The sequence below is a fragment of the Pristiophorus japonicus genome, unplaced genomic scaffold (assembly GCF_044704955.1).
Source record: "Pristiophorus japonicus isolate sPriJap1 unplaced genomic scaffold, sPriJap1.hap1 HAP1_SCAFFOLD_45, whole genome shotgun sequence".
Classification (NCBI taxonomy): domain Eukaryota; kingdom Metazoa; phylum Chordata; class Chondrichthyes; family Pristiophoridae; genus Pristiophorus; species Pristiophorus japonicus.
Genome location: NW_027254352.1, coordinates 3,539,370 through 3,553,053, shown reverse-complemented (window position 1 = coordinate 3,553,053; position 13,684 = coordinate 3,539,370). Strand labels below are relative to the sequence as shown.

Sequence of the window (13,684 nt, the reverse complement as noted above, 5' to 3'; positions counted from 1 at the left end):
AATGCTGAATATTTCCACACTGGCAATGCATTGACAGATGGTAAGCTAGAGTGATGTGCCGCAAAAATGTACACGGAAGGCTAAAGTTAGCCATGATTGGCAACATTTACGGTGTCAATCAGCACCAGTTGAGCGAGAGCGAGATCTCCTCATTTACTGCTGACTTTGAAACGGAAGGCACAGAAGTGTGTGCTGTATCACTACAACGAATGATGCGCTGCTGATGGTTGGGGCAGCAAGAGTGCAGTGAGCTGTGAATTTGTTCAGGAACAGCCTTGCAGGTCAAACGGCCGAAAATACAATGTTCCCTGACCGGGAATCGAACCCGGGCCGCAGCGGTGAAAGCGCCGAAACCTAACCACTAAACCACCAGGGAAGCTGCTACACATTTGCTTGCCAACAAGCAGACCAACACAGTCTTTCCTGCTTGCTCCTTCCAAAGTCTCACCACTTTCGCGCCAGGTAAAACTGTTCGTAGCAAATGGCATTTTTTGTGGAGAACACCAAAGATATGTCCGCGCATCCGCAGCATCACGTGCGGGTAGGCATCCACTGAAATCTATTTCATTCTGTCCTTTTCTCGGGATTTTTCACTCTCGGTGCCGGGTGAACATTTCATTTAGTGTTTTTGTCCTGAACTGCAGTCTTTTGCCCATCTCCAGGCGACAGAACCGTTCTGGCTGTCTGTTCCTACTTTTGAGCATTTACGGGAACAGGCCTCCGGTTCATCGTTTATCAGCAAACCAAGAAACAGAAATGAACAGAAAGATGTGCCTCTCCACCCCGTCGGCAAGTAGCAATGACTGTTATTCCAAATAATTCCCAACCCTTGTGATTCTGTGTGGATTTGTTTCATTATAAAGATTTGATTTTCAACGTGACTAAAACACCGAATAAAAATTATGAAAAACACTGGAATGGCCCGTACGGGGATCGAACCCGCGACCTTGGCGTTATTAGCACCACGCTCTAACCAACTGAGCTAACCGGCCACAAGTTGTGTTAACGTTGCGTGAAAGCTCACTCTGCGGGGATTGTGTTTCCAACTCACACTGGATGACAGATTTACTGCATAAACATTGAACGCATCACATCGCTTAAACATTGTTCACTGTTCATCTACAACACTGCGCAGAGTGTAAATAGAACGTAACAGAACGTAACAGCTTAATCTAAAAACAATTCATGTTGAAAATTATTATCACGCAACCGCTGAACAGCCCACTGTCCCGATATAAAATCAGCCACTACCCTTAGAATGAAGGGAACGCGAAATAACCAAAAATTGCTGAAACACGGGATTGAGCCATGAACCATCTGGATCTTCAATCAAACGCCTTCCCAACTGAACTATTTCGGTCTGACAGTAAACGAAGCAAAGTTTTCTCACACCTTTTTGAAAGAAAACCTGACCCCGGAAGGAATTGCCCCACCCACTCTGTCCTCGTTTCGGGGCAATGGGTCCAAAACACATCTCAGAGCTCAGGTTGTGTCAATGTAAAGTATAATGATACCGAAAATCTTAATGCTCATGTTCCGTTATCAGTGCCCACGATCCAGGCAATGGTCTTGTACACGTTGCTAAGTTCAAAATGTGTATTTTTTCGCACTGGCAATGAATTAACTGATATCTGTGCTGTGATCAACTAGGTTACTTAGGGTGATGTCGTGCAAGAACGTAATGGAAGCCTAATTATAACGGTGATTGTTGTCACACTGCAGTTAAATGTTGGCTAATTTACAGTGTCAATCAGCAATTCAATTCCACATGATGATTTAATGTTCTGCTGAAGTGTTCATAAAGAAACAAAGCTTGCACAACAGGCTCGATCTCACCGTCTTGAAGACACAGTGAAATATACTGGAGAGTTTATAACTGTTTGAGACTTAACAATACTGATGTTGAATATCGGTTAGATCAATCACTCCATGAATTCACTGCTGGGAAATTCAGAGCTTGTAAATTGCCTGTGAACGCTAAACATAGACACACAGTGAGCCAATGTGCAATATAGGAGGGGCCCAGGCCAAATGAATGCTCGGGATAAGTTATCAGTGGCCATGGCCCAGGCATTCACTGATTCCAGTCTTGCAGACGTTGCTAAGTTTAAAATGCTGAATATTTCCACACTGGCAATGCATTGACAGATGGTAAGCTAGAGTGATGTGCCGCAAAAATGTACACGGAAGGCTAAAGTTAGCCATGATTGGCAACATTTACGGTGTCAATCAGCACCAGTTGAGCGAGAGCGAGATCTCCTCATTTACTGCTGACTTTGAAACGGAAGGCACAGAAGTGTGTGCTGTATCACTACAACGAATGATGCGCTGCTGATGGTTGGGGCAGCAAGAGTGCAGTGAGCTGTGAATTTGTTCAGGAACAGCCTTGCAGGTCAAACGGCCGAAAATACAATGTTCCCTGACCGGGAATCGAACCCGGGCCGCAGCGGTGAAAGCGCCGAAACCTAACCACTAAACCACCAGGGAAGCTGCTACACATTTGCTTGCCAACAAGCAGACCAACACAGTCTTTACTGCTTGCTCCTTCCAAAGTCTCACCACTTTCGCGCCAGGTAAAACTGTTCGGAGCAAATGGCATTTTTTGTGGAGAACACCAAAGATATGTCCGCGCATCCGCAGCATCACGTGCGGGTAGGCATCCACTGAAATCTATTTCATTCTGTCCTTTTCTCGGGATTTTTCACTCTCGGTGCCGGGTGAACATTTCATTTAGTGTTTTTGTCCTGAACTGCAGTCTTTTGCCCATCTCCAGGCGACAGAACCGGTCTGGCTGTCTGTTCCTACTTTTGAGCATTTACGGGAACAGGCCTCCGGTTCATCGTTTATCAGCAAACCAAGAAACAGAAATAAACAGAAAGATGTGCCTCTCCACCCCGTCGGCAAGTAGCAATGACTGTTATTCCAAATAATTCCCAACCCTTGTGATTCTGTGTGGATTTGTTCCATTATAAAGATTTGATTTTCAACGTGACCAAAAACCGAATAAAAATTATGAAAAACACTGGCATGGCCCGTACGGGGATCGAACCCGCGACCTTGGCGGTATTAGCACCACGCTCTAACCAACTGAGCTACCCGGCCACAAGTTGTGTTAACGTTGCGTGAAAGCTCACTCTGCGGGGATTGTGTTTCCAACTCACACTGGATGACAGATTTACTGCATAAACATTGAACGCATCACATCGCTTAAACATTGTTCACTGTTCATCTACAACACTGCGCAGAGTGTAAATAGAACGTAACAGAACGTAACAGCTTAATCTAAAAATAATTCATGTTGAAAATTATTATCACGCAACCGCTGAACAGCCCACTGTCCCGATATAAAATCAGCCACTACCCTTAGAATGAAGGGAACGCGAAATAACCAAAAATTGCTGAAACACGGGATTGAGCCATGAACCATCTGGATCTTCAATCAAACGCCTTCCCAACTGAACTATTTCGGTCTGACAGTGAACGAAGCAAAGTTTTCTCACACCTTTTTGAAAGAAAACCTGACCCCGGAAGGAATTGCCCCACCCACTCTGTCCTCGTTTCGGGGCAATGGGTCCAAAACACATCTCAGAGCTCAGGTTGTGTCAATGTAAAGTATAATGATACCGAAAATCTTAATGCTCATGTTCCGTTATCAGTGCCCACGATCCAGGCAATGGTCTTGTACACGTTGCTAAGTTCAAAATGTGTATTTTTTCGCACTGGCAATGAATTAACTGATATCTGTGCTGTGATCAACTAGGTTACTTAGGGTGATGTCGTGCAAGAACGTAATGGAAGCCTAATTATAACGGTGATTGTTCTCACACTGCAGTTAAATGTTGGCAAATTTACAGTGTCAATCAGCAATTCAATTCCACATGTTGATTTAATGTTCTGCTGAAGTGTTCATAAAGAAACAAAGCTTGCACAACAGGCTCGATCTCACCGTCTTGAAGACACAGTGAAATATACTGGAGAGTTTATAACTGTTTGAGACTTAACAATACTGATGTTGAATATCGGTTAGATCAATCACTCCATGAATTCACTGCTGGGAAATTCAGAGCTTGTAAATTGCCTGTGTACGCTAAACATAGACACACAGTGAGCCAATGTGCAATATAGGAGGGGCCCAGGCCAAATGAATGCTCGGGATAAGTTATCAGTGGCCATGGCCCAGGCATTCACTGATTCCAGTCTTGCAGACGTTGCTAAGTTTAAAATGCTGAATATTTCCACACTGGCAATGCATTGACAGATGGTAAGCTAGAGTGATGTGCCGCAAAAATGTACACGGAAGGCTAAAGTTAGCCATGATTGGCAACATTTACGGTGTCAATCAGCACCAGTTGAGCGAGAGCGAGATCTCCTCATTTACTGCTGACTTTGAAACGGAAGGCACAGAAGTGTGTGCTGTATCACTACAACGAATGATGCGCTGCTGATGGTTGGGGCAGCAAGAGTGCAGTGAGCTGTGAATTTGTTCAGGAACAGCCTTGCAGGTCAAACGGCCGAAAATACAATGTTCCCTGACCGGGAATCGAACCCGGGCCGCAGCGGTGAAAGCGCCGAAACCTAACCACTAAACCACCAGGGAAGCTGCTACACATTTGCTTGCCAACAAGCAGACCAACACAGTCTTTCCTGCTTGCTCCTTCCAAAGTCTCACCACTTTCGCGCCAGGTAAAACTGTTCGTAGCAAATGGCATTTTTTGTGGAGAACACCAAAGATATGTCCGCGCATCCGCAGCATCACGTGCGGGTAGGCATCCACTGAAATCTATTTCATTCTGTCCTTTTCTCGGGATTTTTCACTCTCGGTGCCGGGTGAACATTTCATTTAGTGTTTTTGTCCTGAACTGCAGTCTTTTGCCCATCTCCAGGCGACAGAACCGTTCTGGCTGTCTGTTCCTACTTTTGAGCATTTACGGGAACAGGCCTCCGGTTCATCGTTTATCAGCAAACCAAGAAACAGAAATGAACAGAAAGATGTGCCTCTCCACCCCGTCGGCAAGTAGCAATGACTGTTATTCCAAATAATTCCCAACCCTTGTGATTCTGTGTGGATTTGTTTCATTATAAAGATTTGATTTTCAACGTGACTAAAACACCGAATAAAAATTATGAAAAACACTGGAATGGCCCGTACGGGGATCGAACCCGCGACCTTGGCGTTATTAGCACCACGCTCTAACCAACTGAGCTAACCGGCCACAAGTTGTGTTAACGTTGCGTGAAAGCTCACTCTGCGGGGATTGTGTTTCCAACTCACACTGGATGACAGATTTACTGCATAAACATTGAACGCATCACATCGCTTAAACATTGTTCACTGTTCATCTACAACACTGCGCAGAGTGTAAATAGAACGTAACAGAACGTAACAGCTTAATCTAAAAACAATTCATGTTGAAAATTATTATCACGCAACCGCTGAACAGCCCACTGTCCCGATATAAAATCAGCCACTACCCTTAGAATGAAGGGAACGCGAAATAACCAAAAATTGCTGAAACACGGGATTGAGCCATGAACCATCTGGATCTTCAGTCAAACGCCTTCCCAACTGAACTATTTCGGTCTGACAGTGAACGAAGCAAAGTTTTCTCACATCTTTTTGAAAGAAAACCTGACCCCGGAAGGAATTGCCCCACCCACTCTGTCCTCGTTTCGGGGCAATGGGTCCAAAACACATCTCAGAGCTCAGGTTGTGTCAATGTAAAGTATAATGATACCGAAAATCTTAATGCTCATGTTCCGTTATCAGTGCCCACGATCCAGGCAATGGTCTTGTACACGTTGCTAAGTTCAAAATGTGTATTTTTTCGCACTGGCAATGAATTAACTGATATCTGTGCTGTGATCAACTAGGTTACTTAGGGTGATGTCGTGCAAGAACGTAATGGAAGCCTAATTATAACGGTAATTGTTCTCACACTGCAGTTAAATGTTGGCAAATTTACAGTGTCAATCAGCAATTCAATTCCACAAGTTGATTTAATGTTCTGCTGAAGTGTCCATAAAGAAACAAAGCTTGCACAACAGGCTCGATCTCACCGTCTTGAAGACACAGTGAAATATACTGGAGAGTTTATAACTGTTTGAGACTTAACAATACTGATGTTGAATATCGGTTAGATCAATCACTCCATGAATTCACTGCTGGGAAATTCAGAGCTTGTAAATTGCCTGTGAACGCTAAACATAGACACACAGTGAGCCAATGTGCAATCTAGGAGGGGCCCAGGCCAAATGAATGCTCGGGATAAGTTATCAGTGGCCATGGCCCAGGCATTCACTGATTCCAGTCTTGCAGACGTTGCTAAGTTTAAAATGCTGAATATTTCCACACTGGCAATGCATTGACAGATGGTAAGCTAGAGTGATGTGCCGCAAAAATGTACACGGAAGGCTAAAGTTAGCCATGATTGGCAACATTTACGGTGTCAATCAGCACCAGTTGAGCGAGAGCGAGATCTCCTCATTTACTGCTGACTTTGAAACGGAAGGCACAGAAGTGTGTGCTGTATCACGAAAACGAATGATGCGCTGCTGATGGTTGGGGCAGCAAGAGTGCAGTGAGCTGTGAATTTGTTCAAGAACAGCCTTGCAGGTCAAACGGCCGAAAATACAATGTTCCCTGACCGGGAATCGAACCCGGGCCGCAGCGGTGAAAGCGCCAAAACCTAACCACTAAACCACCAGGGAAGCTGCTACACATTTGCTTGCCAACAAGCAGACCAACACAGTCTTTCCTGCTTGCTCCTTCCAAAGTCTCACCACTTTCGCGCCAGGTAAAACTGTTCGTAGCAAATGGCATTTTTTGTGGAGAACACCAAAGATATGTCCGCGCATCCGCAGCATCACGTGCGGGTAGGCATCCACTGAAATCTATTTCATTCTGTCCTTTTCTCGGGATTTTTCACTCTCGGTGCCGGGTGAACATTTCATTTAGTGTTTTTGTCCTGAACTGCAGTCTTTTGCCCATCTCCAGGCGACAGAACCGTTCTGGCTGTCTGTTCCTACTTTTGAGCATTTACGGGAACAGGCCTCCGGTTCATCGTTTATCAGCAAACCAAGAAACAGAAATAAACAGAAAGATGTGCCTCTCCACCCCGTCGGCAAGTAGCAATGACTGTTATTCCAAATAATTCCCAACCCTTGTGATTCTGTGTGGATTTGTTTCATTATAAAGATTTGATTTTCAACGTGACTAAAACACCGAATAAAAATTATGAAAAACACTGGAATGGCCCGTACGGGGATCGAACCCGCGACCTTGGCGTTATTAGCACCACGCTCTAACCAACTGAGCTAACCGGCCACAAGTTGTGTTAACGTTGCGTGAAAGCTCACTCTGCGGGGATTGTGTTTCCAACTCACACTGGATGACAGATTTACTGCATAAACATTGAACGCATCACATCGCTTAAACATTGTTCACTGTTCATCTACAACACTGCGCAGAGTGTAAATAGAACGTAACAGAACGTAACAGCTTAATCTAAAAACAATTCATGTTGAAAATTATTATCACGCAACCGCTGAACAGCCCACTGTCCCGATATAAAATCAGCCACTACCCTTAGAATGAAGGGAACGCGAAATAACCAAAAATTGCTGAAACACGGGATTGAGCCATGAACCATCTGGATCTTCAGTCAAACGCCTTCCCAACTGAACTATTTCGGTCTGACAGTGAACGAAGCAAAGTTTTCTCACACCTTTTTGAAAGAAAACCTGACCCCGGAAGGAATTGCCCCACCCACTCTGTCCTCGTTTCGGGGCAATGGGTCCAAAACACATCTCAGAGCTCAGGTTGTGTCAATGTAAAGTATAATGATACCGAAAATCTTAATGCTCATGTTCCGTTATCAGTGCCCACGATCCAGGCAATGGTCTTGTACACGTTGCTAAGTTCAAAATGTGTATTTTTTCGCACTGGCAATGAATTAACTGATATCTGTGCTGTGATCAACTAGGTTACTTAGGGTGATGTCGTGCAAGAACGTAATGGAAGCCTAATTATAACGGTGATTGTTGTCACACTGCAGTTAAATGTTGGCAAATTTACAGTGTCAATCAGCAATTCAATTCCACATGTTGATTTAATGTTCTGCTGAAGTGATCATAAAGAAACAAAGCTTGCACAACAGGCTCGATCTCACCGTCTTGAAGACACAGTGAAATATACTGGAGAGTTTATAACTGTTTGAGACTTAACAATACTGATGTTGAATATCGGTTAGATCAATCACTCCATGAATTCACTGCTGGGAAATTCAGAACTTGTAAATTGCCTGTGAACGCTAAACATAGACACACAGTGAGCCAATGTGCAATATAGGAGGGGCCCAGGCCAAATGAATGCTCGGGATAAGTTATCAGTGGCCATGGCCCAGGCATTCACTGATTCCAGTCTTGCAGACGTTGCTAAGTTTAAAATGCTGAATATTTCCACACTGGCAATGCATTGACAGATGGTAAGCTAGAGTGATGTGCCGCAAAAATGTACACGGAAGGCTAAAGTTAGCCATGATCGGCAACATTTACGGTGTCAATCAGCACCAGTTGAGCGAGAGCGAGATCTCCTCATTTACTGCTGACTTTGAAACGGAAGGCACAGAAGTGTGTGCTGTATCACGACAACGAATGATGCGCTGCTGATGGTTGGGGCAGCAAGAGTGCAGTGAGCTGTGAATTTGTTCAAGAACAGCCTTGCAGGTCAAACAGCCGAAAATACAATGTTCCCTGACCGGGAATCGAACCGGGCCGCAGCGGTGAAAGCGCCGAAACCTAACCACTAAACCACCAGGGAAGCTGCTACACATTTGCTTGCCAACAAGCAGACCAACACAGTCTTTCCTGCTTGCTCCTTCCAAAGTCTCACCACTTTCGCGCCAGGTAAAACTGTTCGTAGCAAATGGCATTTTTTGTGGAGAACACCAAAGATATGTCCGCGCATCCGCAGCATCACGTGCGGGTAGGCATCCACTGAAATCTATTTCATTCTGTCCTTTTCTCGGGATTTTTCACTCTCGGTGCCGGGTGAACATTTCATTTAGTGTTTTTGTCCTGAACTGCAGTCTTTTGCCCATCTCCAGGCGACAGAACCGTTCTGGCTGTCTGTTCCTACTTTTGAGCATTTACGGGAACAGGCCTCCGGTTCATCGTTTATCAGCAAACCAAGAAACAGAAATAAACAGAAATATGTGCCTCTCCACCCCGTCGGCAAGTAGCAATGACTGTTATTCCAAATAATTCCCAACCCTTGTGATTCTGTGTGGATTTGTTTCATTATAAAGATTTGATTTTCAACGTGACTAAAACACCGAATAAAAATTATGAAAAACACTGGAATGGCCCGTACGGGGATCGAACCCGCGACCTTGGCGTTATTAGCACCACGCTCTAACCAACTGAGCTAACCGGCCACAAGTTGTGTTAACGTTGCGTGAAAGCTCACTCTGCGGGGATTGTGTTTCCAACTCACACTGGATGACAGATTTACTGCATAAACATTGAACGCATCACATCGCTTAAACATTGTTCACTGTTCATCTACAACACTGCGCAGAGTGTAAATAGAACGTAACAGAACGTAACAGCTTAATCTAAAAACAATTCATGTTGAAAATTATTATCACGCAACCGCTGAACAGCCCACTGTCCCGATATAAAATCAGCCACTACCCTTAGAATGAAGGGAACGCGAAATAACCAAAAATTGCTGAAACACGGGATTGAGCCATGAACCATCTGGATCTTCAGTCAAACGCCTTCCCAACTGAACTATTTCGGTCTGACAGTGAACGAAGCAAAGTTTTCTCACATCTTTTTGAAAGAAAACCTGACCCCGGAAGGAATTGCCCCACCCACTCTGTCCTCGTTTCGGGGCAATGGGTCCAAAACACATCTCAGAGCTCAGGTTGTGTCAATGTAAAGTATAATGATACCGAAAATCTTAATGCTCATGTTCCGTTATCAGTGCCCACGATCCAGGCAATGGTCTTGTACACGTTGCTAAGTTCAAAATGTGTATTTTTTCGCACTGGCAATGAATTAACTGATATCTGTGCTGTGATCAACTAGGTTACTTAGGGTGATGTCGTGCAAGAACTTAATGGAAGCCTAATTATAACGGTAATTGTTCTCACACTGCAGTTAAATGTTGGCAAATTTACAGTGTCAATCAGCAATTCAATTCCACAAGTTGATTTAATGTTCTGCTGAAGTGTCCATAAAGAAACAAAGCTTGCACAACAGGCTCGATCTCACCGTCTTGAAGACACAGTGAAATATACTGGAGAGTTTATAACTGTTTGAGACTTAACAATACTGATGTTGAATATCGGTTAGATCAATCACTCCATGAATTCACTGCTGGGAAATTCAGAGCTTGTAAATTGCCTGTGAACGCTAAACATAGACACACAGTGAGCCAATGTGCAATCTAGGAGGGGCCCAGGCCAAATGAATGCTCGGGATAAGTTATCAGTGGCCATGGCCCAGGCATTCACTGATTCCAGTCTTGCAGACGTTGCTAAGTTTAAAATGCTGAATATTTCCACACTGGCAATGCATTGACAGATGGTAAGCTAGAGTGATGTGCCGCAAAAATGTACACGGAAGGCTAAAGTTAGCCATGATTGGCAACATTTACGGTGTCAATCAGCACCAGTTGAGCGAGAGCGAGATCTCCTCATTTACTGCTGACTTTGAAACGGAAGGCACAGAAGTGTGTGCTGTATCACGAAAACGAATGATGCGCTGCTGATGGTTGGGGCAGCAAGAGTGCAGTGAGCTGTGAATTTGTTCAAGAACAGCCTTGCAGGTCAAACGGCCGAAAATACAATGTTCCCTGACCGGGAATCGAACCCGGGCCGCAGCGGTGAAAGCGCCAAAACCTAACCACTAAACCACCAGGGAAGCTGCTACACATTTGCTTGCCAACAAGCAGACCAACACAGTCTTTCCTGCTTGCTCCTTCCAAAGTCTCACCACTTTCGCGCCAGGTAAAACTGTTCGTAGCAAATGGCATTTTTTGTGGAGAACACCAAAGATATGTCCGCGCATCCGCAGCATCACGTGCGGGTAGGCATCCACTGAAATCTATTTCATTCTGTCCTTTTCTCGGGATTTTTCACTCTCGGTGCCGGGTGAACATTTCATTTAGTGTTTTTGTCCTGAACTGCAGTCTTTTGCCCATCTCCAGGCGACAGAACCGTTCTGGCTGTCTGTTCCTACTTTTGAGCATTTACGGGAACAGGCCTCCGGTTCATCGTTTATCAGCAAACCAAGAAACAGAAATAAACAGAAAGATGTGCCTCTCCACCCCGTCGGCAAGTAGCAATGACTGTTATTCCAAATAATTCCCAACCCTTGTGATTCTGTGTGGATTTGTTTCATTATAAAGATTTGATTTTCAACGTGACTAAAACACCGAATAAAAATTATGAAAAACACTGGAATGGCCCGTACGGGGATCGAACCCGCGACCTTGGCGTTATTAGCACCACGCTCTAACCAACTGAGCTAACCGGCCACAAGTTGTGTTAACGTTGCGTGAAAGCTCACTCTGCGGGGATTGTGTTTCCAACTCACACTGGATGACAGATTTACTGCATAAACATTGAACGCATCACATCGCTTAAACATTGTTCACTGTTCATCTACAACACTGCGCAGAGTGTAAATAGAACGTAACAGAACGTAACAGCTTAATCTAAAAACAATTCATGTTGAAAATTATTATCACGCAACCGCTGAACAGCCCACTGTCCCGATATAAAATCAGCCACTACCCTTAGAATGAAGGGAACGCGAAATAACCAAAAATTGCTGAAACACGGGATTGAGCCATGAACCATCTGGATCTTCAGTCAAACGCCTTCCCAACTGAACTATTTCGGTCTGACAGTGAACGAAGCAAAGTTTTCTCACACCTTTTTGAAAGAAAACCTGACCCCGGAAGGAATTGCCCCACCCACTCTGTCCTCGTTTCGGGGCAATGGGTCCAAAACACATCTCAGAGCTCAGGTTGTGTCAATGTAAAGTATAATGATACCGAAAATCTTAATGCTCATGTTCCGTTATCAGTGCCCACGATCCAGGCAATGGTCTTGTACACGTTGCTAAGTTCAAAATGTGTATTTTTTCGCACTGGCAATGAATTAACTGATATCTGTGCTGTGATCAACTAGGTTACTTAGGGTGATGTCGTGCAAGAACGTAATGGAAGCCTAATTATAACGGTGATTGTTGTCACACTGCAGTTAAATGTTGGCAAATTTACAGTGTCAATCAGCAATTCAATTCCACATGTTGATTTAATGTTCTGCTGAAGTGATCATAAAGAAACAAAGCTTGCACAACAGGCTCGATCTCACCGTCTTGAAGACACAGTGAAATATACTGGAGAGTTTATAACTGTTTGAGACTTAACAATACTGATGTTGAATATCGGTTAGATCAATCACTCCATGAATTCACTGCTGGGAAATTCAGAACTTGTAAATTGCCTGTGAACGCTAAACATAGACACACAGTGAGCCAATGTGCAATATAGGAGGGGCCCAGGCCAAATGAATGCTCGGGATAAGTTATCAGTGGCCATGGCCCAGGCATTCACTGATTCCAGTCTTGCAGACGTTGCTAAGTTTAAAATGCTGAATATTTCCACACTGGCAATGCATTGACAGATGGTAAGCTAGAGTGATGTGCCGCAAAAATGTACACGGAAGGCTAAAGTTAGCCATGATCGGCAACATTTACGGTGTCAATCAGCACCAGTTGAGCGAGAGCGAGATCTCCTCATTTACTGCTGACTTTGAAACGGAAGGCACAGAAGTGTGTGCTGTATCACGACAACGAATGATGCGCTGCTGATGGTTGGGGCAGCAAGAGTGCAGTGAGCTGTGAATTTGTTCAAGAACAGCCTTGCAGGTCAAACAGCCGAAAATACAATGTTCCCTGACCGGGAATCGAACCGGGCCGCAGCGGTGAAAGCGCCGAAACCTAACCACTAAACCACCAGGGAAGCTGCTACACATTTGCTTGCCAACAAGCAGACCAACACAGTCTTTCCTGCTTGCTCCTTCCAAAGTCTCACCACTTTCGCGCCAGGTAAAACTGTTCGTAGCAAATGGCATTTTTTGTGGAGAACACCAAAGATATGTCCGCGCATCCGCAGCATCACGTGCGGGTAGGCATCCACTGAAATCTATTTCATTCTGTCCTTTTCTCGGGATTTTTCACTCTCGGTGCCGGGTGAACATTTCATTTAGTGTTTTTGTCCTGAACTGCAGTCTTTTGCCCATCTCCAGGCGACAGAACCGTTCTGGCTGTCTGTTCCTACTTTTGAGCATTTACGGGAACAGGCCTCCGGTTCATCGTTTATCAGCAAACCAAGAAACAGAAATAAACAGAAATATGTGCCTCTCCACCCCGTCGGCAAGTAGCAATGACTGTTATTCCAAATAATTCCCAACCCTTGTGATTCTGTGTGGATTTGTTTCATTATAAAGATTTGATTTTCAACGTGATTTAAAACCGAATAAAAATTATGAAAAACACTGGAATGGCCCGTACGGGGATCGAACCCGCGACCTTGGCGTTATTAGCACCACGCTCTAACCAACTGAGCTAACCGGCCACAAGTTGTGTTAACGTTGCGTGAAAGCTC

The 13,684-nt window shown here is 44.5% G+C and overlaps 10 non-coding genes across 10 annotated transcripts; all 10 read right to left on the bottom strand.

The window, feature by feature from the left end:
- Positions 1-304: 304 nt before the first annotated feature.
- On the bottom strand, positions 305-376 carry trnae-uuc (transfer RNA glutamic acid (anticodon UUC)). Its single transcript has one exon. It is a non-coding gene; the product is annotated as a tRNA-Glu (tRNA).
- Positions 377-918: 542 nt separating this feature from the next.
- On the bottom strand, positions 919-992 carry trnai-aau (transfer RNA isoleucine (anticodon AAU)). Its single transcript has one exon. It is a non-coding gene; the product is annotated as a tRNA-Ile (tRNA).
- Positions 993-2,415: 1,423 nt separating this feature from the next.
- On the bottom strand, positions 2,416-2,487 carry trnae-uuc (transfer RNA glutamic acid (anticodon UUC)). The gene has a single exon. It is a non-coding gene; the product is annotated as a tRNA-Glu (tRNA).
- A 541-nt stretch (positions 2,488-3,028) lies between these two features.
- Positions 3,029-3,102, bottom strand: trnai-aau (transfer RNA isoleucine (anticodon AAU)). The gene has a single exon. It is a non-coding gene; the product is annotated as a tRNA-Ile (tRNA).
- Positions 3,103-4,525: 1,423 nt separating this feature from the next.
- trnae-uuc (transfer RNA glutamic acid (anticodon UUC)) lies at positions 4,526-4,597 on the bottom strand. Its single transcript has one exon. It is a non-coding gene; the product is annotated as a tRNA-Glu (tRNA).
- Positions 4,598-5,139: 542 nt separating this feature from the next.
- trnai-aau (transfer RNA isoleucine (anticodon AAU)) lies at positions 5,140-5,213 on the bottom strand. The gene has a single exon. It is a non-coding gene; the product is annotated as a tRNA-Ile (tRNA).
- A 2,037-nt stretch (positions 5,214-7,250) lies between these two features.
- Positions 7,251-7,324, bottom strand: trnai-aau (transfer RNA isoleucine (anticodon AAU)). The gene has a single exon. It is a non-coding gene; the product is annotated as a tRNA-Ile (tRNA).
- A 2,036-nt stretch (positions 7,325-9,360) lies between these two features.
- trnai-aau (transfer RNA isoleucine (anticodon AAU)) lies at positions 9,361-9,434 on the bottom strand. Its single transcript has one exon. It is a non-coding gene; the product is annotated as a tRNA-Ile (tRNA).
- A 2,037-nt stretch (positions 9,435-11,471) lies between these two features.
- trnai-aau (transfer RNA isoleucine (anticodon AAU)) lies at positions 11,472-11,545 on the bottom strand. Its single transcript has one exon. It is a non-coding gene; the product is annotated as a tRNA-Ile (tRNA).
- Positions 11,546-13,580: 2,035 nt separating this feature from the next.
- On the bottom strand, positions 13,581-13,654 carry trnai-aau (transfer RNA isoleucine (anticodon AAU)). Its single transcript has one exon. It is a non-coding gene; the product is annotated as a tRNA-Ile (tRNA).
- Between the last annotated feature and the right edge of the window lie 30 nt (positions 13,655-13,684).